This window comes from Chiloscyllium plagiosum, chromosome 7, assembly GCF_004010195.1.
Source record: "Chiloscyllium plagiosum isolate BGI_BamShark_2017 chromosome 7, ASM401019v2, whole genome shotgun sequence".
NCBI lineage: Eukaryota > Metazoa > Chordata > Chondrichthyes > Orectolobiformes > Hemiscylliidae > Chiloscyllium > Chiloscyllium plagiosum.
Window position 1 is genome coordinate 24,110,381 of NC_057716.1, and position 26,953 is coordinate 24,137,333.

General features: G+C 39.8%; 1 protein-coding gene across 1 annotated transcript in view; it reads left to right on the forward strand.

Annotated features, from left to right (window-relative positions):
• The window catches only part of trak2 (trafficking protein, kinesin binding 2), an 84,278-nt gene that overhangs the window by 2,569 nt on the left and 54,756 nt on the right, over positions 1-26,953 (forward strand). The window lies entirely within an intron of this gene.

Consider the following 26,953-nt stretch of genomic DNA (forward strand, 5'->3'; position numbering starts at 1 on the left):
CCCGAAACGTCGATTCTCCTGTTCCCTGGATGCTGCCTGGCCTGCGCTTTTCCAGCAACACATTTTCAGCTCTGATCTCCAGCATCTGCAGACCTCACTTTCTCCTATCTTTATTCTGACTAAGCCTAACCACCTTACAGATATTTTGCAATAAAGCATTGTTAATCTGAGTTTTCTGAAGTATTACATCAAAATCAGAAATTACGATCAGATTCTGATATGTAGTTTTCACTGTGGGAAAGTTGGGAGAAGGTGGATTTGGAGTACGGTAGAGAAGGAAATATGAGAATATGAGGCAAAAATCTAAGTTTGCACTAATCTTATGATGTTTCTCCACTCCTCTCATTGTAGATGCAGTGTTGATATATTTAAGTGTGAGTTGTTAATTGATAGTCCAATTGAAGTAAGTATTGGAAACACTGCCACCTGCAAATTCCTTGCTATTCAAGTCATTCAGTACCCTGACTTGGAAATATATTGTTATTTCTTCAGTATCGCTGGGTTAAAATTCTGGAATTCACTCCCTTATGGCATTGTGGGTTTACTTACATAAAATGGATTTCAGCGATTCAAGAAGTCAGATCTCAACCTAACAGCAACTGGAGATGGACAATAAATGCTGGCTCAGCCAATGATGTGCTCATTCTGTGAATTATGAAAAATAAAATAAAGGTCGGCTTGATAGTGTATTCACAATGCCTAATGGGCTTCAAATAACTTCAGCCTTCCAGTAGATTTAACTGTCTGAGATTCAGAGCTTTAAGGGTCACTCATCATTGAAGTTACTCAACATGAATTTAGTTGACCAATTTTCTTGGCCATGTGCGACATGTCTGTGTTTTTTGTCTTCATATCTGGATGTTTTCTGGTTTTATTGCATTGCAAACAGATTTTTGAGTGTGCTTTCTTCCACAGTCAAGTTCCATAATAACGAGCTTGACATGACTATTTCAGTTTAAAATTTTAAGATCAGATTTGTTTGGAAACTGAAGGAGAGAGGGAAAGTATGCATGTGTGTGAAAGAGAGAAAGAACAAGCCTGGATACAGGGTATAGGACTGGGGGAGGCAAAGAGCGAGAGATGCATCTGGTTGGGTGGGTTGGATTAGAGGGTGAAAAAGGTGTTTTACGTGAAAGACAGATAAAAGACTTACATTAATACCATGTCTTTCTTGATGTGAGATTTTCCCAAAATGTTTTGCAACATTTTTTTTGCAATGCATTCATTGTTGCAGAAAATGGTATCATGATTTGGGGCATGAGGGGCCACAGCATTGATCAAATCATTGATTAGTCTATTCTTTTCCATTTCTCTTTGAAATAATGCTAGGGAAATGCTTTGCTCTCACCTGAGAGGTCAGATGAACCCTTTACATCATATCAGATCCAAAGTGTGGTACCTCTGATAGTGTAGCATCTCCAATATTGCATGGGAGTGTTAGCCTAGAGTTTATGCTTATGCCTGTAAAGTGAGGCTGGAATGCACAATTTTGTGACTCCAAGGTGAAAGTAGCAGCCACTGAGCCAATACACACTGGTTGGATAATCTATTACGGTACCTGGGATGGCAGTGTTGATGTTTCAAAACACTTGGCTGTAAAATGGTTTGTTCTGTTCTGGTGTACTTGATTGTCAGTATTCCCGTTTCGCACACTAGATCAAACTTATGAGGTGCCTGTTGTGTGCTATGTGCTATTATTTATCTGTGTAACTCAGATCTTAAATCCATATGTTTCACTTATAAATTTGAAGAAGACTGTTCAGGTGTTGAAACAATAGTAGAACTCCTGGGCCAAAATAGTTATTGAGTTTCCAACTCTCTGCAATGTCCTGGAGCCTGTTGTAATTGAAAATTAATCTTCATGCCATTGCTATAAGCAGACCAAGATAAAAGCACCTGAGTCATAGAAGTGTACCTTATTATTTTAACCTCCCTGCTTTAATAAGAGTCAAGGGAGCTTTACTCTGTATTGTACCCCAGGGTGTCCCAATCCAGGGCATTTTTGGGTATAGCAGAAGGGAGGCTTTACTTTATTTACTCTTTTAAACAAAGTAAATTGATCTTTAATCTGTATTTAATGCTGTGCTGTACCTAACCTGGAAATGTTATTGGAGACAGTGTCAAGGGAGCTTTACTTTCAATTTAAGATTAGAGGGAGCTTTACTCTGAACCTATGCCTGTGCTTTCCCTTCCCTGGAATGTTTGGGGACAGCATTGAGGGGCTTTACTGTCAGTTTAAAAAGAGCAGAGGGTGCATGACCTTCAGTATAAAAGAGTTGATGAAGGTTTACTCTACCTAACCTGACCCTGTGGTGGGAGTGTTCACTGGGAATTGTGGCTACAGCGCATTTTTTAATTTAAAAGTATCCAGACTTTTAAAAGTCCTACTTCAGTTAAAAGAGCAGAGGCAGCTGGTTATCTTCCAGGAATCTCCAGACTCTGTAAGAATCCCTGCAGATTGGAGTGTAGCTAATGTTACTCGAATATTCTAAAAGGGACGTAGAAAGAAACCAGGAATTATAGACCTGTAAGCCTAATATTGGTAGTGGGGAAAATTCTCAAATCCATTATTGAGGACTTTACAGTGGAGCATTTGGAAAGCAATGGCAGAATCAGACAGTCAGCATGGATTTATTGAGGAGGAAGTCATGCTTGGCAAATCTGTTTGAATTCTATGATGATATAACTACTGGAGTTGACAAGGAGGAGCCAGTCGATGTGGTATATTTGGAGTTTCAGAAAGCATTTGTCAAATTCCCGGAGAAGAGATTATTGTACAAGATTAAAGTGTGTGGGATTGGAGCAAATGTATTGAGATGGATAGAAACATTACTGGCTGTAACAGGCTGCTCCTTTTTTGAGATATTTTAGGTGTTGGAGGTGATTTTCTCGAATTCCAGGAGCACCAATTGCTGTTTATATGCTGTTGCAATTGTTCTGGAACTTTGGAGAGAAAAGAAAAGTCAAAACAATGGCATTTTGAAAAGGGAGAGGAACAGACAAAGGCAGCACATGGTCAGGTCAATGCAGGAGAGAGGGAGAGAGAAAGAATCCCAGATTGCGAACTGACACAACAGTGAACCTCTGCAGTTACTGCCTTTCCTATTGAATTCATGTATCGCTGGATATCAGAGTGTGTCTTTGAAAATCAATAGTGAAATTCACAACTGATCTGGAGGAACCAGTATGGGAGAGGTCACAGCACAGAAACAGATAAGTGAATTGTTTTAAGTGTGGCCTTAAAATAAGTCTGCAGTAGCAAGTAGAATGGGTTCTTTCTTGATGATATGTCTCTTGAATAAACTTAAAAATATAAGCCATAAGTATTAAGTTAGCCTGAAGCAGTGTTTTGTAGAGGAATAAGACGGTGCTACTTTCTGGGTTAGCAGATTGGAAGAAGCGAAAATGGCCCTTAGTAGGGTGATATGCTGTTCTTGTTGGATATGGGAGTTTAGGGAGAGTTTACGTGTTACTGAGGATTATATCTCCAATATATGCCATTAGTTGCAAATCCTATCAGATCGAATGGATCGGTTGGAGCGACAGTTAGAGGCAATAAGGAATTTACAAGACCAAGGGGGTGTGAGGGATGGCAGTTATTGGAAGGGAGAAAAATCGCAGATACAGTCACATAGATAGTTTAACTCCAGGAAAGGTAAGAGAGGTAGGCAGGTAGTGCAGGAGTCTTCTGTGGCTATCCTCATTTCCAACAAGAAAACTGTTTTGGATTCTCAGGGGAATGTGGCACAAATTGATAAATTTCTGGGATTGAGACTGGCTCTAATGCAATGAGGGGTACGTTGATTCCAAGAGATCGATTGAGTTAGGGGACTCTCCAGTTCGAGGCACAGACAGATGTTTCTGTGGTTAGCAGTGAAAAATCAGAATTGTGTGTTGCCTCCCTGGTGCCTGGATCAAGGATGTCTCTGAGACGGTGCAGAATGTTCTCAAAGGGAAGAGGGCCCAGCAGGAGGTCATTGTCCACATTGGAACCAGCGACATAGGAAAGGAAAAGGGTGAGATTCTGAAGGAAGAATAGAGAGTTAAGCAGGAATTTAAAAAGGAGATCCTTGAGAGTAGTAATATCTGGATTACTCCTGGTGCTATGAGCTAGTGACAGTAGGAATAGGAGGATAGAGCAGATGAATGCATGGCTGAGGAGTTGGTGTATGGGAGAAGGATTCACACTTTTGGATCATTGGAATCTCTTTTGGTGTAGAAAGTGACCTGCACAAGAAGGATGGATTGTACCTGAATTGGAAGGGGACTAATATACTGGCAGGGAGATTTGCGTGAGCTGCTGGGGAGGATTTAAGCTCGTAAGGTGGAGGGGTGGGACCCAGGGAGATAGTGAGGAAAGAGATTAATTTGAGACAGGTACAGTTGAGCAAAGAAGTGAGTCAAACAGTCAGGGTAGGCAGGGACAAAGCAGAGAACAAGGTAAGACTGATAAATTAAACTGCATTTATTGCAATGCAAGAGGCCGAACAGGGAAGGCCGATGAATTCTAGGCATGGTTAGGAACATGGGCTGAGATATCACAACAATTACAGAAACATGGCTCAGGGATGGACAGGACTGGCAAGAAATCTAATCTAATCTAATCTAATCTAATCTAAACTTTGAAAAGCTGACTGGGGACAGATGTTCACAGGTAAAGGGTCAGCTAGAAAATGGGAAGCTGTCAGAAATGAGATAACGAGAGTCCAGAGACATGTTCATGGTAGGTGTAGGGAATGCTGAGTGTCTAAAGAAATTGAGGGTTTGGTTAAGAAAAAGAAGGGAGCATATGTCAGGTATAGACAGGATAGATCGAGTGAATCCTTAGAGTATAACGTATACTTATGTATACTTAAAAGGGAAATCAGGAGGGCAAAAGGGGGACATGAGATAGCTTTGGCCAATAGGTTTGAGCAGAATCCAAAGGGTTTTTACAAATACATTTAAGAACAAAAGGGTAACTCGAGAGAGAATAGGGCCCCTCAAAGATCAGCAAGGCAGCCTTTGTGTGGGGAGACAGGAGATAGGCGAAATACTAAATGAGTATTTTGCATCAGTGTTTACTGTGGAAAAGGACATGGAAGATATAGAATGTAGGAAAATAGATGGTGACAGCTTGAAAAATGTCCATTTTACAGAGAAGAAAGTGCTGGATGTCGTACAACAGATAAAGGTGGATAAATCCCCAGGACCTAATCAGGTGTACCCTTAAACTCTGTGGGAAGCTAGAAAAGTGATTGCAGGGCCTTTTGCTGAGATATTTGTATCATCGATAGTCACAGGTACGGTGCTGCAAGACTGGAAGTTGACTAATGCGGTGCCATTTTTTTAAGAAAGGTGGTAACGACAAGCCAGGGAACTATAGATTGGTGAGCCTGACGTCTGTGGCAGGCATGTTGTTGGAGGGAATCCTGAGGGACAGAATGTTCATGTATTTGGAAAGGTAAGGACAGATTGGGGTAGTCAACATGGCTTTGTGCATGGGAAATCATAGTTGAAAAGTGTGGTGCTGGAAAAACACAGGAAGGGCTTATGCCTGAAACGTCGATTCTTCTGCTCCTTGGATGCTGCCTGGCCTGCTGTGTTTTTCCAGCACCACACTTTTCAACTCTGGTCTCCAGCATCTGCAGTCCTTACGTTTTCCCGCATAGGAAATCATGTCTCACAAACTTGATTGAGTTTTTTGAAGAAGTAACAAAGAGGATTGATGAGGGCAGAGTGGCAGATGTGATTTATATGGACTTCAATAAGGCATTCAACAAGGTTCCCCATGCGAAACTGGTTAGCAAGGTTAGATCTCATGGAATACAGGGAGAACTAGCCATTTGGATACAGAATTGGCTCAAACATTGATCAGAGGGTGGTGGTGGAGAGTTGTTTTCAGACTGGAGGCCTGTGACCAGTGGAGTGCTACAAGGATCGGTGCTGGGTCCACTAGTTTTGTCATTTATACAAGTGATTTGGATGTGAGCATAAGTATAGTTAGTAAGTTTGCAGATGACACCAACATTGAGGTGTAGTGGACAACGAAGGTTATCTGAGATTACAATGGGATCATGATCAAATGGTCCAATGGCCTGAGGAGTGGCATATGGAGTTTAATTTAGATAAATGCGCGGTGCTGCATTTTGGGAAAGCAAATCTTAGCAGGACTTCTACACCTTAATGGTAAGGTCCTAGGGAGTGTCGCTGAACAAAGAGACCTTGGAGTGCAGGTTCATAGCTCCTTGAAAGTGGAGTTGCAGGTAGATATCATAGTGAAGAAGGCGTTTGGTATGCTTTCCTTTATTGGTCAGAGTATTGAGTACAGGAGTTGGGAGATCATGTTGCGGCTGTACAGGACATTGATTAGGCCACTTTTGGAATATTGTGTGCAGTTCTGGTCTCCTTCCTATCGGACAGATGTTGTGGAACTTGAAAGGGTTCAGAAAAGATTTATAAGGATGTTGCCAGGGTTTGAGGATTTGAGCTATAAGGAGAGGCTGAATAGGCTGGGGCTGTTTCCCTGGAGTGTCGGAGGCTGAGGGGTGACCGTATAGAGGTTTATAAAATCATGAGGGGCATGGATAGGGGAAATAGACAAAGTCTTTTCCCTGGAGTGGGGGAGTCCATAACTAGAGGTTTAGGGTGAGAGGGGAAAGATATAAAAGAGACCTAATGGGCAACTTTTTCACGCAGAGGATGGTACGTGTATGGAATAAGCTGCCAGAGGAAGTAGTGTAGCCTGGTATAATTGCATCATTTAAAAGGGACCTGGATGGGTATATGAATAGAAATGGTTTGGAAGGATATGGGCTGGGTGCTGGCAGGTGGGACTGGATTGGGTTGGGATATCTGGTCGGCATGGTTGGGTTGGACGAAGGATCTGTTTCCATGCTGTACATCTCTGATTCTAAAACTGATTGGCAGAGAGGAAACAGTGTAGGAACTAATGGGTCCTTTTCACATTGGCAGGCAGTAACAAGTCGGATGTCACAGGGATCGGTGCTCGGACTCCAGCTATTCGCCATATATATTAATGATTTGGATGAGGGAATAAAATGTAACATGTCAAAGTTTGCAGATGATATCAAGTTGAGTGGGAGGCTGAACTAAGACAAGGATGGAGAGGTCCTTCAGCATGATCTGCATCAGTTGGGTGAGTGGGCAAATCAATGGAAAATGCAGTATAATTTGGATAAGTGTAAGATTTTGTAAGCAAAAACATGAAGGCAAATTAATACCTGAATGGGTGTAAATTGGGAGAGGGGAGTGTGCAGTGAGACCTGGGTGACCTTGTGCACCAGTTGCTGAAGCCTGCAGGTGCAGCAGGCGGTAAAGAAGGCAAATGGTATGTTGGACTGCATTGCAAGGGGTTTTGAGTACAGGGGCAGAGATGTGTTGCTGCAGTTATATTGGGCCTTGGTGAGGCCAAACCTAGAATATTGTGGGCAGTTTTGGTCTCCTTTTCTGAGGAAGGCTGCTTTTGTTTTCGAGGGAGTGCATTGAAGATTTACCAGGTTGATTCTGGGGATGGCGGGACTGATGTATGAGGAGAGATTGACTAGGTTAGGATTGATTTTGCTGGAGTTCAGACAAGGGAGGGGGGGGAATCTCATACAGACTTAAAGAAGTCTAACAGTACTTTCGCAGAAAGGATATTGCCTATGATGAGTGCATCCAGAACCAGGTGTCACAGTCTGAGGATTCAGGGTGGACAATTTCTGACGGCGAAAAGGAGACATTTCTTCATCCAAAGAGTGGTGAGCCTGTAGAATTCATTACTGCATGAAGTAGTTGATACCAAAGCTTTGAATGTATTCAAGAGGAGGCTAGATATAGTACTTGGGCAAATGGGATCCAAGGTTATGGGGAGAAAGTAGGATTAGACTACAGGTACTGAGTTGGATGATCAGCCATGATCATGATGAATGGCAGAGCAGGCTTGAAGGGCCAAATGGTCTCCTGATGCTCTTATCTTCTGTTTCTATGTTTTTGTTTAGCCCTATGCTGTAACTGCCTAGGCATTTGGCGACGGTCTCAAGGGAACCTTACTTTCATTTCAAAAGAGTTGAGGGAACTTCTGGTTTACTTTGGGCTTGAGGGTTAGAGGGATCTTGATCTTCAATCCTGTGCTGTCCCTGTCCTGTTTATTTCTTGTCTGAAAGAGTAGAATGAGCTTTACTTTGTATTTAACCCCATGCTATCCCTGTCCCAGGAGGGTTTGTGGATGGTTTCGAGGGAATTTTTCTTTCTCTTCACTTCCTGTTTTAAAAATGTCGAGGCAGCCTTTCCCTCAGCTCAAAAGAGTAGAGTAGCTTTACTTTTAGTTTGAAAGAGCAGGGAAACCGTTCTCTTTATCTAGGCTGTGCTGTACCTGGTCTAGGATTGTTTAATGGAGATAGTGACAAGGGACATTTACTTCCTGTTAAAGAGTAGAGGTCTTCATATAAAGCCCTTTGGGTCATCAAGTTTGCACTGGTCAAAAACTTCTCGTGCCATTTCCAGCATTTGGCCTGTACGCCAATATGTGAATAAAATGCTGTTGGACAGTCAGGAATCATCCATTTGAGTCAGGAGAGTCTGCTTTTCATTTGCAATTCTGGTGGTATTGTGTAGATCAATGGTAGCAGCATAGGAGAAGACCATGGAAAATTGGGATATCTTGTGGTGAAACTTCTAGAAAACATCAATTTATTGGCTATTGTAGAGATGATGTTAGTTTAGCATGTGAGTAAGCTCATGCTTCTTTGTGTGACGAGTAAGGATGAATGCAGGAGAATCCAAAACTATGACCACTACCATCTAGAAAGCCAAACAGCAGAGCATCATCATCAACAAATTCCCCTCTAAGCCATTCACCATCCTTACTTGGAAATATATCACCAGTGCATAATGGGCAGCACGGTGACACAGTGGTTAGCACTGCTGCGTCATGGTGCCAGAGACCCGCGTTCAATTCCCGCCTCAGGCAACTGACTGTGTGGACTGCGTGGGTTTCCTCCCACAGTCCAAAAATGTACAGGTTAGGTGAATTGGCCGTGCTAAATTGCACCTTAGTGTTAGGTGAAGGGGTAAATATAGGGGAATGGGTCTGGGTGGGTTGCTCTTCGAAGGGCCTGTTTCCACACTAAGTAATCTAGTCTAATCATTCCTTCACTATTACAGGTGTTGGTGTACCCATGCATCAACAGCCCCTGTCCTTAGAGGCCACAGGTTTGGAAAGTGCTTTTGGAGGAGCCTTGGTGAGTTACTGCCAAGCGTCTTATGAATGGTACACATGGCTACCACCATACATCTGTAGTAAAGGGATTGAATGTTGAAGGTGGTGGATAGTTTGCCAGTCAGCTGGGCTGTTTTATCTCTGATGTACTTGAGTTTCTTTCTATTGTTGGAGCTGCACTAACCCACCACACTCCTGACTTCTGCCTTGAAGGTGTATTTAAAAAAAGCTTCAGGAATCAGGAGTAGCAGTTAAGCTTCTTGTCAATTAAGACTGCCAAAATGTTGATGATTGGGATTTCAACAGTAATAATGCTATTTAATCGAGAGGAGGTGGTGAGACCTATTGTTGTGAGATGGCTGTTTGCTGAAACGTGTTCTGTGTGAATCTTACAAGAGTTGTATCCCTTACCTGATTGTGTAGCCCTTGTTGCAAATGACCACCGACAGGCTTATTACTTGAGGATTCTGAGAGCTGCTTTAGATGGTTGGCCATGATGTGGAGATGCTAATGTTGGACTGGGGTAGACAAAGTTACAAATCACACAATACCAGGTTATAGTCCAACAGGTTTATTTAGAAGCAGTAAGTTTTGGAGCGCTGTTCCATTATCAGGTAGCTGTAGAGCCAGATCATAAGACACAGAATGTATAGCAAAAGATTATAGTTTCATACAGCTGAAATGATATATTGAACATAACTAGATTGCTGTTAAGTCTTTCATCCTTTAGAATGGGTTGCACGTTTCAGTTCATTATTAATGTAAACCCCCAGAACTACTTTTAAGTCTCATTCTCAAGCTAACTTAAGGTTTTGTATAAAAAAAGTGGCATCTCAGTTCAGATAATATATTAAAGGTGTGAGGTAAGAGTCTGTCTGTACCCCAATCATGAGTCAGACTCGTTCTATTTCCAAAGTAGTACTTTATAAAATGTACATTGTACACTGTCTCTCTCACACGCACAAGCATAAATACACACACACTCTTACATATTCACACACTCACGCAAACCTCTCTCATACAAACACACACATACACCCCTCTCAACCACCTACGCATCCTCTCACAGGCTTATACTCCGTCACACTCTCACACACACTTTACCAAGCATGCACACGCTCAAATACACACTCTCTCATGTGTGCACTTGTGCACTCCCACACTCTCATGCACAAGCACGCGCGCACACAAATCTATAGTGTGAATTTGCATTTTCAGAATTATATTTGCAGATACATTTATTTTGCTCAAAAAGTGCACAGTCTACAGGCAGCCAATCTATATAACATTATATAAATTCCTACCTTGAAAATAGAACCAGCCTGACTCAAGTTTGGGATACAGACAGACTCTAACCTCACACATTGTCTGAGCTGAGATGCCGTCTTTTTTAAATATAAAACCTAAAGTTATCTCAAGAATGTGACGTAAAGTTCTGGGATCTACATATTAATGAACCTGAAACCTGCAATCCGTTCTAAAAGATGAAAGACTTAACAGCAATTGAGGTTTGTTCAATATATCATCTTAGCTGTATGATCGTGTAATCTTTTGTTATAAATTCTGTGTTTTATAATCTAGCTTCACAGTTACCTGATGAAGTAGCAATGCTCTGAAAGCTAGTGCTTCCAAATAAATCTAGACTATAATCTGGTGTTATGTGATTTTTAACTTAGACGGTTGGATAATTATTCCAGCAGTCAATAATAGTTTGTACTGTTTATAATGGCCGTGAAATCATCTCTTCCTGTCTGTCTATTTTTATCTTAATCATTTCCATCCTGCACAGAGATTTCATCTTGCGAAGCTGTATAATGCAGTGGAAAAAATGTATTCTAATGATGCCAGACTATAGGCTTGTATGGATCAGTTAACACACTCTATTTTGTATGAGCCTTTCACCAACTCCCTTCTATGTTCATTCCATCTAAAAGGTAATAGACTAACAGAATTGTTACAATGCAGAAGGATGCCATATCTCTTATTCTATCTGCACTAGCTTCCTGAGCATTTTGACTCTGCGCCAACCTCCTGCCTTTTCCCTATAAACCTGCATATTGGATGATGAGTTAGATAGAAATAATGCTATCGTGAATGCCTTTATTTAACTTATCTCCACCACACTTTTATAGGCAGTGTATTCCTTACCCAGACCACCTACTGTTTTTTTCTAAAAAAAAACTCCCCCCAACATTTGATTCTTTTGCAAAACCCTTTTTAAAACATCCTCTAGGTTCTTGATCCTTTTATGAGAAGAAACAGTTTTTTGCTATCTACCCAGTTCAGACCCTCATGCTTCTATTGGATATCCCCGTCACATTCTCTACTCCAAGAAAAACGGTCTCAGCTTCTCCACTCTGTCCTGTTAACTGGAATTTCTCATCTCTGGAACTATTAGTTCATTGAATCCGTAGTTAGGAAGGCAAATGCAGTGATGGCATTTATTTTGAGAGGACTTGAATATAAAAATAGGGATGTACTTCTGAGGCTCTATAAGGCACTGGTCAGAACACATTTGGAGTATTTTGATCCCAGGATATCACAAGAAGGCTGTAATACCCCTGGAGTGAGTTCAGAGGAGGTTCACAAGATGGTCCTAGGAATGAAAAGCTTAGCAAATGAATGTTTGAGGACTCTGGGTTTATACTCGATGGAGTTTAGGAGGATGAGGGGTGATCTAATTGAGACATACAGAATACTGAATGGCCTAGACAAAGTAGATGTTGGGAAGATGTTTTCATTGGTAGGTGAGACTAGGAACCGAGAGCATAGCCTTAGAGTAAAGGGAAGACCTTACAGAACAGAGATAAGGCAAAACGACATCAGCCAGAGAGTGGTGAATCTAAGGAATTCATTGCCACAGAAGGCTGTGGATGGCTGATCACTGAGGATGTTTAAGACTGAGATAGATAGGTTCTTGAGGATCAATGGTTCTGGGGAGAAAGCGGGAGAAGGGAGTTGAGAAACCTATCAGCCATGATTCAATGGCAGAGCAGAGTCGATGGACTGAATGGCCCGATTTCTACTCCTATATCTCATGGTCTTATTATTATAAACCTTTTTTGCAGTCTCTCCAATGTGTCCAAATCCTTCCTGTAGTGTGGTGTCCAGTACTAAATGCAAAAATCTAGCTGACATCTAAAAAGTGTCCTTTATAATTTAATAATAACCTTGCATTTGTAGTAGCTCTATTTGTGAAGCCAACTCACTCTACTTATTCTGACATCTTTAATGACTTGTGCACATATACACCCAGGTGCCTCTGCTCCTGCGCACCTTTTAGAATAGTACCCTTGTTTTGTATTGTATTACCACGATCTTTATATTTCTCTGTACTCCTATTTCTCTGCATTGAATGTCATCTGCCATCTCTCACTCCATCAACTTGTCAATGTCCTTTTGAAATTCTAAACTATCCTCAGCACAGGTTTAAGAGCCTCCCAAGTTTTGTCACCTGCAAACTTTGAAATTGTTCCCTACACCCCATGATCTAGATTTTTTTTTTGTATATCAGGAAAAGCAAAGGTCTCAATATAGATTGCTGGAGAACTTCGCTAAAACATGAAAAATAACCATTACTCCGTTACCTAACCTCAGACAATTTTGTATTCCTGTTGCTACTGCCCCTTTTATTCCATGATCTATAACTTTCCTCAAATCTGTGCAGCACTATCAAATGCCTTTTGGAAGTTCATATACACCACATTAACATCCTTACCATCATCAACTCTCCTTTTAAAAATATACTTTATTCATAAAAATTATCTTTATGGACATAAAGTGTTAAAACTGTTATGTACGTTCTTGGCAGAGGGAAAAACAAATGCATCAGAATTTGACATTCTTCAAAATTTCCCTGCAGTTGCAGCAAAGGAATTTCCTGCTCCAGGATATTAATCGAGCAATAACAAATCCATGCTGATTCTTTCAAAGAACTCTTTTTTCATGTGACTATCAATTCTATGCTGAAAATTTTATTTCTAAAAGGTTTCCCCCACTGTGGTTAAAATGACGACTGGTCTGCAATTACTGGTCCTATCTTTACAACCTTTTCTGGACAAGGATGTATATTTACATAACTCCAGTCTTCCTATACCACCCCTTATCCAGGGAGGATCAAAAGATTATTGGCAAAGCCTGTGCAATTTCTGCGCTTGTTTCCATCAGCATCCTGAGATGCATTTAATTCACTTCCTATACCTTCTCAGATTTAAGTACCAACAGCTTAAACAATACCCCCTCCTTATCAATTTTAAATCTTTTTGAGTTTGAGTTTCCTTCTCTGTGGACTACTTTGGAGCTTTCCTTTTGTGTTAGCTGCTTATATTTTTGTCATAATCCATCTTTGCTTCTCGTGCTTGATTTTCACCTCACTTCAGAAACTTTTATGTTCAGCTTGGTTTTCAATTATATTTACTACCTGACACCTGTTATAAGCGCTTTTTTTTCTCTTTGTTAACTTCCAACTCCTTTCTTATTCAGGATTTGTTTGTCCTTACTTTTCCCTATTGTGGGATCTACCATGGCTGGATTCAAACCCCCTCTTCGCCCATTGTTCCATTATTGTTTTCCTGCCAACCTGGTTACTAGTCGATTAGGCTTACCTCTGTTCTTACCTGAATGAAATTGGTTCTTTGCCAGGTGATCATTCTTAAGGTTTTTGCGAAGATTTGTAGCTCAGGTTGTGGGTGCAGTTGTTGGTTCGCTCACCGAGCTGGTCGGTTGTCATGCAAGCATTTCGTCACCATGCTAACCAACATCATCAGTGCAACTTCCGTAAAGCATTGTTGTTTTGCTCCGCTCGGTATTTATATGATCCAGTCTGTTAAGGTGGGTGGTGTCACTTCCTGTTTTGTTCTGCAATAGTTTGTATGTGGAGTCTATTTCTACATGCTTTTTGATGGCATTTCTGGTTGAAAGCCAGGCCTCTAGGAATTCCTGTGCATGTCTCTAGTTAGCTTGTCCTAGGATGGTTACATTGTCCCAGTCAAATTGATGGCCTTCTTTGTCTGCTTGTGTTGAGATGAGGGGGAGTTGGTTGTGCCATTTTGCTGCTGGTTGGTGTTTGTGTATCCGGATTGCTAGTTGTCTGCCGGTCTGTTTGATATAGTGTTTCTGGCAATCGCTACGCGGATTTTGTATAGTATGTTGGTCCTGTTAGCTTGCTTTCTTTCCGTGGATATTGTTTGACCAGCTGTGATTTCCAATATTTTTAGTTTTCAGTCGAGCCCGAGGCAATGTTGAATTGACGTACAGAAGAGGAGTAATCAGTCAGAGTTGGAATATCAGTTACTGCACAGATCTACTGAGAGGAAATTAGATCACCATGAACATAACTTGAGACATTTCTACAGACTGAATGGAATAGCAAGATCATCCCAGCTTTTGTTTGAATAAATCTTTCATGAGATCTATATTTATTCAGTGGTGTGTACACCTCAGATGGCTAAGCAAACTGTTGTGACATTTTAAGTTCTGCAAAGGTGAAGTCACAGGGATAAAATCACTTAGCACCAACCACCCTTACCATTAGCAGTAGTTTCTGGATCAACAGACCATCTTCAGCGCTACCCTTATTACATTGCAGACTGGTGTCACATTGTCAGTGATTACTGGAGTTTAATTTAGATAAATAAGATGTTGCATTTTACTAAAGCAAATCGGGCCAGGTCTTATACACTTAATAGTAGGGCCCAAGGCTTATGCCCGAAACGTCGATTCTCCTGTTCCCTGGATGCTGCCTGACCTGCGCTGTTCCAGCAACACATTTTCAGCCCAAAGGAATGTTATGCAATAAAGAGACCTTGGGGTACAGGTTTGCAGTTCCTTGAAGGTGGAGTCACAGTTGGACAGCGCAGTGAAGAAGGCATTTGGTGCACTTGCCTTTATTGGTCAGTGCATCAATTATAGACGTTGGGGTGTCATGTTACAGCTGTACAGGACATTGCATAGCCCACGTTTGGAATACTGCATTCAATTCTGGTCTCCCTGCTGTAGGAAAGATGTTGTTAAATGTGAAAGGGTGCAGAAAAGATTTACACAGATGTTGCAGGGCTTGTGCTGTAGGCAGACGCTGAATAGATTGGGGCTAACTTTCCTAGAGTGGCAGAGGCTGAGGGGTGATCTTATCGAGGTTTATAAAAATCATGAGGGGCATGCATAGGGTGAATAGTTAGGTCTTTTTCCCAGGATAGAGGAGTCCTAAACTAGACAGCATAGATTTAAGATGAAAGGACAGATTTAAAAGGGAGCTAAGGGGCAACTTTTTAGCAGAGAAGGTGGTGCGTGTATGTAATGAGCTGCCAGAGGGAGGTGGTGGAGGCTGGTATAATTACAATGTTAAAATGCATCTGGATGGGCATATGAATAGGAAGAGTTTGTGGATATCAGCCAAATGTTGGCAAGTGGGAGTAGATTTATTTCGGATATGTGGTCAGCATGGACAAGTTAAACCAAAGGGTCTGTTTCCCTGCTTTACTCTGATTCTCTGATCATACTCAGCTTCAGCTGCTGCCAGTGTGATTGTTTGTTGTTTCAGTAATGACTTTTTGTTCTCAACAGCTTTGGTTCATGTTTGCCTGCCCAGTTTTTTTAGAAACAGATTATTACTAAGTACATAGCTGATTAGGTTTGCTTACACTAGCATCCAGTTTTAAATGGAACTACTTAGCTATTATACTGAGATGGACTTTCCCAGTAATTCTAGCTGCCACCTTCTTTGTAACCTTTGGTATCTTACTTTCAGTATGTTTTGATCAGAACTGTTAGGGTTGTCTCTGTGCATATGTTTTCGATTTTCAGGTGCCACTTTCCAATCTATTCAACTTTACCTTGAATTAAAGGAAATTCTAGGAGCATGCTGGAATTGCCTTCCTCAAAATGTGTCACACATCTGGAAGGATGATTGAAGAAAGGAATTTGAAATAATTGGTATAATTTTAAAGGACATGCAGGAGCAGACAGATGTTTGAGGGCACCAGAGCAAGCTGTGTTTGTGTTTAAAACAAAAATGGTTGTAATCCACCCTTTTCTGTTTTGATTGTCAGTAGACTAACTTTTGCAGTGCGTATAAGGGGTTGGGTGTGGAACAGGGTTGGCAGGAGAGCCAAATTTGACATTTATTCATTCTCATGGTGAAGTTGCCACTGGTGATCAGTCATACAACTTTATAAAAGAAACATTTGCATTTACATAGCAATGTGAAATATGCCAAAACACTTTTAAATCAATGCATTTTTTTTTGTGAGTAGCATAGCCAATCGTCAATTTGCCCACATGAATTGATAGTAACCAGATTGGCTGTTAGAATTGTTGGTTAAAGGAAAACTATTGGTCCGGGCACCAGGGAGACCTTACTGCTGCCACTTTGAAATAATGCCATGGGATCTTGTATATCCTCCAGAGTAGGTAGATAAGGCCAAGGTTTAACATCTCGTCCAAAGGACAGGAGAGCACACTCTCTCTTCAGTACTGAAATGAGAGCAGGAAGTGCTGTAATACCCAGAGGCTCAGTCAACAGCTGGGATGACAGAAACAAAGTTAACGTTTTAGGTGAAGGACCTTTCATCAGAACTTGGGAAAGTAAGAAATATAGTAGGTTTTCAGCAAGATGGCTGCTGGGGTAAGAACAAAAGGAAGCTCTGTGATAGGTAAAAGACAAGAGAATGACAGAAAAGTTGATATTCTAGTATGAAATGGAATAGTGATGGGGCAGGCAAAGAAGCAAAAGATGTGCTGAGAACAAATGAACTGCCAATGGGAAGCAAAATTGAGAGGGGCTAAAACTTACAAAGAAAAGGAAGCAAAATGTAGTTATGATCCAAAATTATTGAATTTGTTGTTGAGTAGATTTAAAGTGCCTTGTCAAAAATGAGGTCCTGTTCCTCAAGCCTATGTTGAGCTTCACTAGAATAGGCCAATGGCAAAAATGTCAGCTTGAGAGTAAAGTACAGAAATAAAATGAAGCTCATGTTTGTGCTCGCAGACTGAATGGAGATGTTCTACAATAAGCTTAGATTAATGTAAAATCCATGCCTAGGTTTTGGTGTTCACAGTTCAAATCTGACTTCCATTATCTCAGCAGTTGACTCATTCAGTTATGATATTAAATCTAAGTTCCTTGTGTCCAGTCATGGATCAATATAGTCCCACGGGGCCATAGGGCTGTGCTCTCAGAGAGAGACCACTGGTGGTGGTTTTAATGCCTCCGGTGAGAGGTGAGGTTAAGGAGAGTCCCTCATGGTAATACAAGAATTGGACCAACACCCATAATTTTAATAAGGAAGGGTGGAAACAGTTATCTCTGGTGTTCTGGTTAATATTTGCTCCAAATACAGTAGTTTAAAAACACAGATTATTGTTTTGTAGCATTTTATTGTACTGAAAATGGCCACTGCATTGTTACATACAACAGTGTGTGCATTTGCAGTGTATTTAATAGTATGCCAATTTGGGAAGTTGTGAAAGCACTGTAGAGAGGAATATTTTTGATTTGGTAAGTTGAGTTTCAATTGAATATTTACTTCAAGAAACAATAACTTGTATTCCATTGGAAAAGAGCAGGGGAGTGGTATTAGATAGTTCTTTCAAAAGGGCAGCACAGATGAGCTTTCAAGCTCTGAAGGAGGCTAATATGCTGTCAATGTAACAAACAGTTTAGTAAGAAACAAAATTTCAAACTGTAAAAGAAAACTCGCAAATGTTTTTAGTTTTATTCGTTCATGGGATGAGGGTTTTGCTGGCTCGGCAAGCATTTATTGCCCATCACTAATTGCTGTGGTTCTGGAGTCACATGCAGTCCAAGATAGCAGTTTCCCTTCCTGTAGGACATTAGTGAACCAGATGGGCTTTTCCTAACTAGCAAATTCATGGTTATCATTAGACTTTTCTTGAATTCAGATTCCACCATCTACCATTGAAGCATTCGAACCGGAGTCCCCAGCACATTACCAGGATCTCTGGGTTAACAGTCCAGCAATTACTACCATTAGGCTATTGCCTCCCGTGTCTATTCCTGCTTTATTAATTCACTGGCTACTATTAGTACTTTTTACTTAACTTGAGGAATAACACAGTATACTTTCACTTTGGAATAAAAATTCTCTTGAATGTTAATTCCTTCAAATTGTTTCAAAGCATGTCGCTCATGAATTGAAATCAAACAAACTGGTCACTAAAAAGATACTTTAAATTTTAGAAGCAAAAAATGCTGAATACACTGGAGCAACTCAGTCACTATCTGTGGAGGAAGCAACTTGTTGTTTTTACATGCAAGACCTTCTCCGAGCAGAAACAAACAAGCATTTAAAAATGAACAAAAGCAAAGATGGAGTGCATACAAGGGAAAGTGCAGAAATGGAAAATTGGAGATGGCTAAGTGACCAAAGTGATATTAATAAAAGGTAATATGAAGCATACTAAAAGAGATTGAAGATGCTTTAAACATGGGATCTGAGAATAGATGTGGTAGTGGAAAGCAAGCTCTAAAAAGGAAACTGAAGTGACGCACAACTCAGCAGCCTGAGAAGTTGATAGCAAGAGTGCTTTTGTGGAAGGTTAAATTTCTTTTTTTTAATAAAAATGAAATTTAACCAAAGTTGGTATAGTTTCTAGTTTTCTTTGAAATCAGCTGGTATACTGTGTTGTTCTGTTTCTGTAGTGTAGGGAGTTCAGGAAATGAAATTGGGCTGCTGATGAACAGGAACTTGCAGCATCTGCTTAACCATAATGCAGGCAAAGGAGCAGGATTGCTTGTTTTTATTGAATGAAAACCTATTTTTATAGTGACATCCATGTGCTGTTCAAAATGGAGAGGATTGCATAATCCTTCTGTCAGTCACTACTGTAACTGACTGCTGTTGATTTTACATATTTACACCTGCTATTATGAAAGTAACATTCACTTGCCAGTGGAAGAACTTATTAAACGTCTGCAGTGATTTTGGCCATGAGCTCAGTTTGCTGTTGTTGAGAAACTCTTTAAACAGTAATGACTGCTAATGACTCTGTTTACTGAATGAAGAGTGTTTGCTATTGGTTCTGTCACCTTCCATCTAATGCTGTTGATAATTGCTTTGGGAAAAGAAATTCCTCTTATTTTATATCCATTATATTAGCAGTAAATGTTAACATATCAGTGCTCAAAGTAAATTTAATTTTTGAATTTAAGTGATGCCATATTTGCTGATGCAGTAGTTGCAGTATGCTGCAACTGTAAGCAAATCCTAATGTGCGGGGGGCAAAATTCTTGTGTGCTTATCAAATTTCTACAAGAAGGTTGTGTCTGTTATTTATGGCAAAGATATTATAATTGACATCAATGCAGGAGTTCATCAGGGCAGTTATTTTCTACTGAACCTATTCAGAAATGTTGTTATATAAACCAGAGCAGATAAACTTGCATCTATGCCTTCTGGCCCAGAGGTGGCTATACTACCACTGTGTCACAAGAGCCCTAATATTATGACACCTCTCTGGAGCAGGTAGGACTTGAAGCTGGCTCAGAGAAAGGAACACTACCCTGAATATTACTTTAATCTTCTTGAGGATTGGGAAAATCAAATTGGCAGAGTTAGCCAGAAAGAAAGAATTAATTGTGTGTTTGGGACAGTTTCCTGGATCCTACCACGGATCAACCTATTTTGGATCTGGTAATATGTAATGAAGCACATTTAATAAATGATCTGAGTAATAGATTTATTGCCTTTTGTTTTTTGAAAGTGCATGGTAGCCCATGTCAAAATCCAATCTTTGTTTCCTTTTTTCTCTCAGCAAAGATTGTATGAGACAGATTGAGAACCCTTTGTGTGTACTTATAGGCAAATGTTTTATGAATAAAGTTTTATTTTTGCAACAAAAAACACTAGAGATAGTAGATCCATGGGTTGTAATTTTCCAAGAATCTTTAAATTCTGGAGAAGTCTCATAGTAGAAAACTGCCAATGCAACACTCTTATTCAAACATGGAGGGAGACAAAAAGCAGGTTAACAATGGGTCAGTTGGATTAATGTCTTTCATTAGGAAAATGTTAGCCTATTATAAATAATTTAATAGCAGAGCATTTCGTAATGCATAATCTAATCAGGCAGAATCAGCATGACATCATGAGAGGAAGTCATGGCTGACAAATATGAGAATTCTTTACTAGTAGATCTAGTATATATATAGATTTCCAGAAGTTGTTTGCTAAGAAATTGAATGTTAAACTAATTAATAAGATAAATGCAAATGACATTGAGGATCGTATGGAAGTATGGGTAGTGGTCTCTTCTGGTGCAGTGACAGTGTCCCCACATCTGAGCCAGAAGGCCTGATTCAAGTCTCACCTACTTCAGGGAAGCATTATAACCTGCTTAAAGACACTGATTAAAAGTACCTATAAGCATGATAGAGAATTAGCTAACTAATAGATAACAAAGTTGGCTAAAGGGGACATTTTCAGGATTGCAATCTGTAACTAATGGATCGCCACACGGATCAGTGCTGGGACTGTAGTTATTTACAATATATATTAATCCCCATAGATAATAGAAGTGAATGTACTATCACCAAGTTTACAGATGACACAAAGTAGTTGTGAAGGCAAGTAAGTGAGGATGAGACAAAGTCTGCAGAGGTATATAGATAGATGAGGTGAGTGGACAAAAATAGAAAAAGTGGATTGATTAAATGTAATGTGGGAAAATGTGAAGACAAAAGAGCTGAATTTATTTAAATGGAGAGATACTGCAGAAAGCTACTGACTAGAGGGATTTGGGAGTTCTTGTGCATGAATCACTAAAAGCTAGAATATAGGTTCAGTAGCTAATAGGAAAGGCAAATGGACTGTTGGCCTCTTTATCTCAAAGGCGATGGAGTATAAAAATAAGGCAGCCTTCCTAAAATTATGTAATGCACTAGTCTGATCACAGCTGGAATATTGAGAACAGGCTTTGGCCCCTTATCTAAGAAGGTTCTCTAGACTGATCCTGGTCACAGATGGATTTTCTTTTGAAGTGAAGTTGAATTGTAAAGAGAAGACCTTGTTGAAATGTGTACAATTCTTGGGGAATTTGACAAGATACATTCCCCTTGGAACAGTCCAGAACCAGAGGCATAATTTCAGAGTAAGGTGTTGCCTATTTAAGATAACTGAAACAGAATTTATTCTTTCAGAGGGTAGTGAATCTATGGAATTTCTTGTTGTAAAAGTTGTGTCAGTAAGTATATTCAAGGTTGAGATAGACAGATGTTTAATCATTAAGGGAATTGAGGGTTATTGGAAAAAGGCAGGATGGTGGAGTTAAGGATTATCCAATCAGCTATGATCTCGCTGAATGGTGAAGGGAACTCTGTGCCGAAAGGCCTACTTCTGATCTATGTCTTATGTAAAATTCTAGTCTCTATCATTTTGGAAGGTCCTGAAGATTAGGTAATTTGGGTAACAAAAAAAAATCTAATCTTGTGTATCTAGGCTACGTACTTAATATAACTTTGAGTACTGGTATGAGTCATTTTCTCAATTGAATTTGCAATTTAGTAAACGGTTTACTTGGAACTTTGCCCAGTATTGGCTGGCAGCTTGTGTATTGCACTGATTAATCCCAGTCTTCCTTTTCACTCACTCATAATGAAAATGTTGCCGAATTATTCAGGCCAACATCTCATTGAGCAACTGTTCAGTCAGTAGTACACTGATTAATGTCACAATGCTTGTAGCCTCAGTTCTATTGCACATTATTGCATCTGTGGGGATTTGCAAAATCGCAGGGTGTATTTCTGTAGCAGGCACATGACTAAAGAGGAGGAGAGACTCGCTTTTTATTATCTGTTTATCTTAAAATTTTTATCTTTCTTTTTACCCATTCGCTATCTCATTGTATATTATATCTGTATAGGAGAGATTAAGCAATCCTGCCCTGACTCAGCATTGCTAATTATGTTCTTTTTCCCTCTGACCTGTTTCCTTTCTTTCTAAACTCCAAACTGTTGTCTGTCTTGAGCAAACTATCAGGACTTTGTGTAATTCCAGAAAAATGTCCTGGTGAATCCACTGCGGTCACTCAAGAGTCCACACTGTAGAAAAAAGGGGCAAAAATATTTACCATCCTACTTTTGCTAAGTTTCATCCCTAGGTTTTTATTTTGTCATTTTTAAAAATTTTGTATTCTTTCCTTAAAAGTGATTCTTAATAAATTGTAAACTGGGTGTGGCTTCCTTTATTTTCATTGCAACTTTTTTTTTTCTTCATATGCTATCCTCTTGTGTTGATTTGTTTGCAAGTACTGCTGCAGATGGTGTTCTGGTATGCTGTTGAGCTTAACTGATTTTGTTTCATGGCTGTTCTGCCTTTTGTATCGGAATAGAATAGGTCTATGTTCTTTGGTTACAAAAATGAGAGGTGAGATATATATTCAAAAACCTCAAGGGGCTTCGCAGGTTCATGCTGTAATAATTTCCTTTTGCACTGTGTGTCAAACAGGGGATTGTGGCTCTTGGAGTAAAGGGTCAATCATTTAGGGCTGAGAAGTAGAGAAATTCATTTCAAGTAGTTATAAATCCTTGGAATTTGAGAAAACTAGCTGCTCAGCCAGCAAGTAGATTAAAAACTGAGATTGGGGAATCAAGGAATATGGGATTAGAGTGGGAAAGCGGATTTACTATAAAAGATCAGCCATTATCATAGTGAATGGTGGACTACGCTCAAGGTATAATGGCCTACTTATTTTTTCTGATCTTTTTGGCTGTCCACACAGCCTTTTTTTAAAAATTAAAGTCATGCTGATTGAGAGCTAGATGTTGGTGAGAGTGCCTGGAAGAATGCCCCTTGCTTTAATTAAGAACTGTAATGTATCTTTAAGTTCTATCTGTGAGAATAAGTGGAGCTTCAATTTAATGCCTTGTATGCAAGACAGTACCTCTAACAGTACAAGACACTCTTAGTACTCCAGGAAAGAGTATTTTTTTTTTACTGAGGTAATGTCCTGCAGACCTTGGGGTTAGACTTCAAGTCGCACCTTTCTGGCTTGAATGTTGGAGTGCTGTCACTGAGCATGGCTGACAGTTAAAATGTAGGTTATCTTAACAAGTGGATAGTAAAGGAATTTGTTTTAGCAGTACAGCTGTATCCTGTCTTGATGAACTTTTGCAGTAGAAGTATAGTTGATGCAGGCTAAATAATAGTGAGTAGAAAGGTATATAGTTAGGAATGTGGTGGTTGACATAAGTATTTCAGATATCCTGTTGAAGTACTCCCTGGGACTGAAGAAATGAAATATTTGAATACTTCTAATGCGCATGTTTTGGATATACTCCAAAAGCTCAGCTTGCAGGATAACTACTGGTCTGTGACCTGTTATGAGTCCATGTTGGCTGCAAATGCGATTATAGATGTACTGCAGAGTTGCTCCTGAATTTCTAATTACAGTTCAGGATGTGGATTTTGAAATTGCTATTATTTAAAACCATAAGGATAGATGTTCATAGATTTGTTCGTTCCATTAAGGGAGACTTTATACTGATAAAGAGAGGGAGTGGAGGAATTCTAAGCAGTGTAAATGGAAGGATTGATGGGAAGGCTTCTGAATGTGACGTAAGCATGTCAATTAGAAAAGAAGGACAAGGCAGAATCAGAGTATGTAGTAACTCTGAAGACCTAAACTGCATTTATTTTAATGCAAGGAATCTTACAGGTAAGGCTATGAACTTAGGGTATGTTTAAGAACATGGGATTGGGATGTCATAGCCATTACAGAAACTTGACTGAGAGATGGACAAAACTGGCAGCTTAATGTTCCAGGTTTTAACTAGGGAAGATATTTCTTACAAATAAGAAAGAAAAGATCACTTTGAAATTGTACTATAGGCCCCCAATAGTAACACGGAAATTGAGAAACAAACATGGAGGGAGATCTCAGATATATGTAAGCCTAATAAAGTTGTAATAATGGGGCATTTTAATTTTCTTATTACTATAGTAACCCTGGTCAATGTTAAAGGTTTGGATGGTGGAGTTTGTCAAATGTCTTCAAGAAAATTTTCTTTATCAATATGCGAATGCTCCTACTAGAGAAGGAGCAAAAGTAGACTTACTTTTTGGGCAGGAATGCAGGGCAGGTGACTGAAGTGCTAGTAGGGGAACACTTTGGGTCTAGCCATCATAATTCTGTTAGTTTCAAAATGGTTATGGGAAAGGATAAGCCTTTCATAATTTCCTTAATTGGAGTAAGGAATTTTTTTTTAATGGTATGAGACAAGATCTTCTAAAAATTGATTGGAGTAGACAGTTTGCAGTTACGAGAACATCTGACATGTGGGGGGTGTTCAAGAGTGTGATGATGAGAGTCCGGAGGTGTTATGTTTCTGTTAGAGTGAAGGGTAAAGCTGGTAAGATGGAGAAACAATGGTTGAACAAAGATTATTAAGGTTCTAGTCAAGAAAAAAAAAGAGAATCTTACTTTAGATTTAGGCAACTTGGTTCAATTGAATAGCTTGATCAACGTAGGGACATTCTTAAGAAAGAAATCAAGAAGACAAAGAGGGGATATGAGAGAGCATTGGCAGATAAGGATAATCCAAAGAGGTTCTACAAATACATTAAGAGCAAGAGAGTAACCTGAGAAAGATCAAGGAGGTCATCTTTGTATTGAACCCCCGGAGATGGAAGAGATACTAAATAAGTATTTCTTGTCAGTTTTTACTGTGAAAAAAGAAATGCAGGGAAATAAACTTTGATGTTTTAAAAACAGTTCACATTACAGAAGAGGAAGCTGGGGAGGCCTTAAAGAATATGAAGGTGGATAAATGTCTAGTCCTGATCTGAACATTGTGATCTGAACATTATTTGCATCATCTATAGCTATGGGTGAGGTGCCTGATGACTGGAGGGTGGCTAATTTTGTATCTTTTTGTTTAAGAAAGGTTATAAGGAGAAACAGGGAACTGTACACCTGTGTGTCTGACTTCGGGTGTGAGTAAATTGTTGGAGGTGATTATAAAACAGGATTTATGGACATTTAGAGAGGAAAAATTGATTAGGGATAGTTAACATTGTTTTGTGCAAAGAAAATTGTGTCTCAAAAACTTGATTGAGTTTTTTGAGGAAGTTACCAAAACGATTGATGTTGGCAGTGCAAGAGATGTTGTTTATTTGGATTTTAGTAAAGCCCTTGGCAAGATTCTTCATGGTAATCTAATTAGTAAAGTTAGATCACATGGGATTCAGGGTGAACTTGCCAATTGGATACATAATTGGTTGAATGGGATGAGACAGAGGGTTGCTTTTCGGATTGGAGGCCTGTGACCAGCAGCGATCCAAAGGGATCATTTCTGGGTCCTCTTTTGTTTATCATTTGTGTAAATGATTTGGATGAGAATATAGAAGGCATGGCTAGTAAGTTTGTGAATGACAGCAAAATTGGTGTCATTGTAGAAGAAGGTTTTCGAAGATTACAAAGACACCTTGATCAAATTGGTCGATGGGCTGCAAAATGACACATATAATTCAACCTGGATAAATGCGAGATATTGAATTTTGGTACAACAGACAAGAGTAGGGCTTAAACAATTAATGGTAGGGCCTTGTGTAATGAAGTAGAACAGAGGGATCTATGGCTGAAAATGTGTTGCTGGAAAAGCGCAGCAGGTCAGGCAGCATCCAAGGAGCAGGAGAATTGATGTTTCGGGCATGAACCCTTCTTTCCTGAAGAAGGGCTCATGCCCGAAATGTCGATTCTCCTCCTTGGATGCTGCCTGACCTGCTGCGCTTTTCCAGCAACACATTTTCAGCTCTGATCTCCAGCATCTGCAGTCCTCACTTTCTCCTAGAGGGATCTATGGATCCAGTACATAATTCTTTGAAGTTTGCATCACATATAGACAGGGTAGTTAAAAAGGCGTTTGGCACGCCTTCCTTCGTTGCTCAGTCCTTTGAGTATACGAGTTGGCAAGTCCTGTTGAGTTGTGTAGGACATTGGTGAGGCCTTTTCTGGGATACCATGTCCTGTTCTGGTCACCCAATTACAGGAAGGATATTATTAAGCTGGAGATGGTTCAGTAGAGATCTACCAAGATTTTGCAAGGTATGGAAGGTTTGAATGAGAAAGAAAGGCTGGAAATGTTTTCACTGGAGCATAGAAGGTTGATAGAGTTAACTATCTATACCCGTTATTAAAGTTGTCTTTTAAAGTTGTTTTTTTTTTCTAGAATGGGGGATTTCAGAATCGGGGCACATATTTAGGGTGAGAGGAGAGGGATTTAAAAAAGACATGGGGGCACATCGTTTTACACAGAGGGTGGTTTGCATGTGGAATGAACTTCCTGAGGAAGTGATGGATGTTTAAAAGACATTAGAATAGTTTGGAGGGATATGGGTCAGGAGCAGGCAAGTGGGACTGATTTAGTTTGGGATTATGTTCGGCATGGACAGGTTGGATCCAAGGGTCTGTTTCTGTGCTGTATGACTCTGTGTCAAGGTATTGTACAATGCTACATGTGCAGTAAGTCCAGCTTGGTATCATCAGTTTAAGATGTGCTCAAGGACTACACTGCACCTCTTGTGTGTTTTGTAAACTTATGCAAAAGGTTCCTCCATTTTTCTGTAGGATGAACCGTCATCCACACAGATAAAATAGGAGTGGAACTCTGGATTTGTGTATATGCTTAATAGACTAAAATCAACATCCCAAACTTCTCTTTGGTTCTGTTTCTTTGATTTATGATATAATTCTCTTTTTTTATGACCTTTTATAAAGTATAGTAAGTAATTCTGGTGT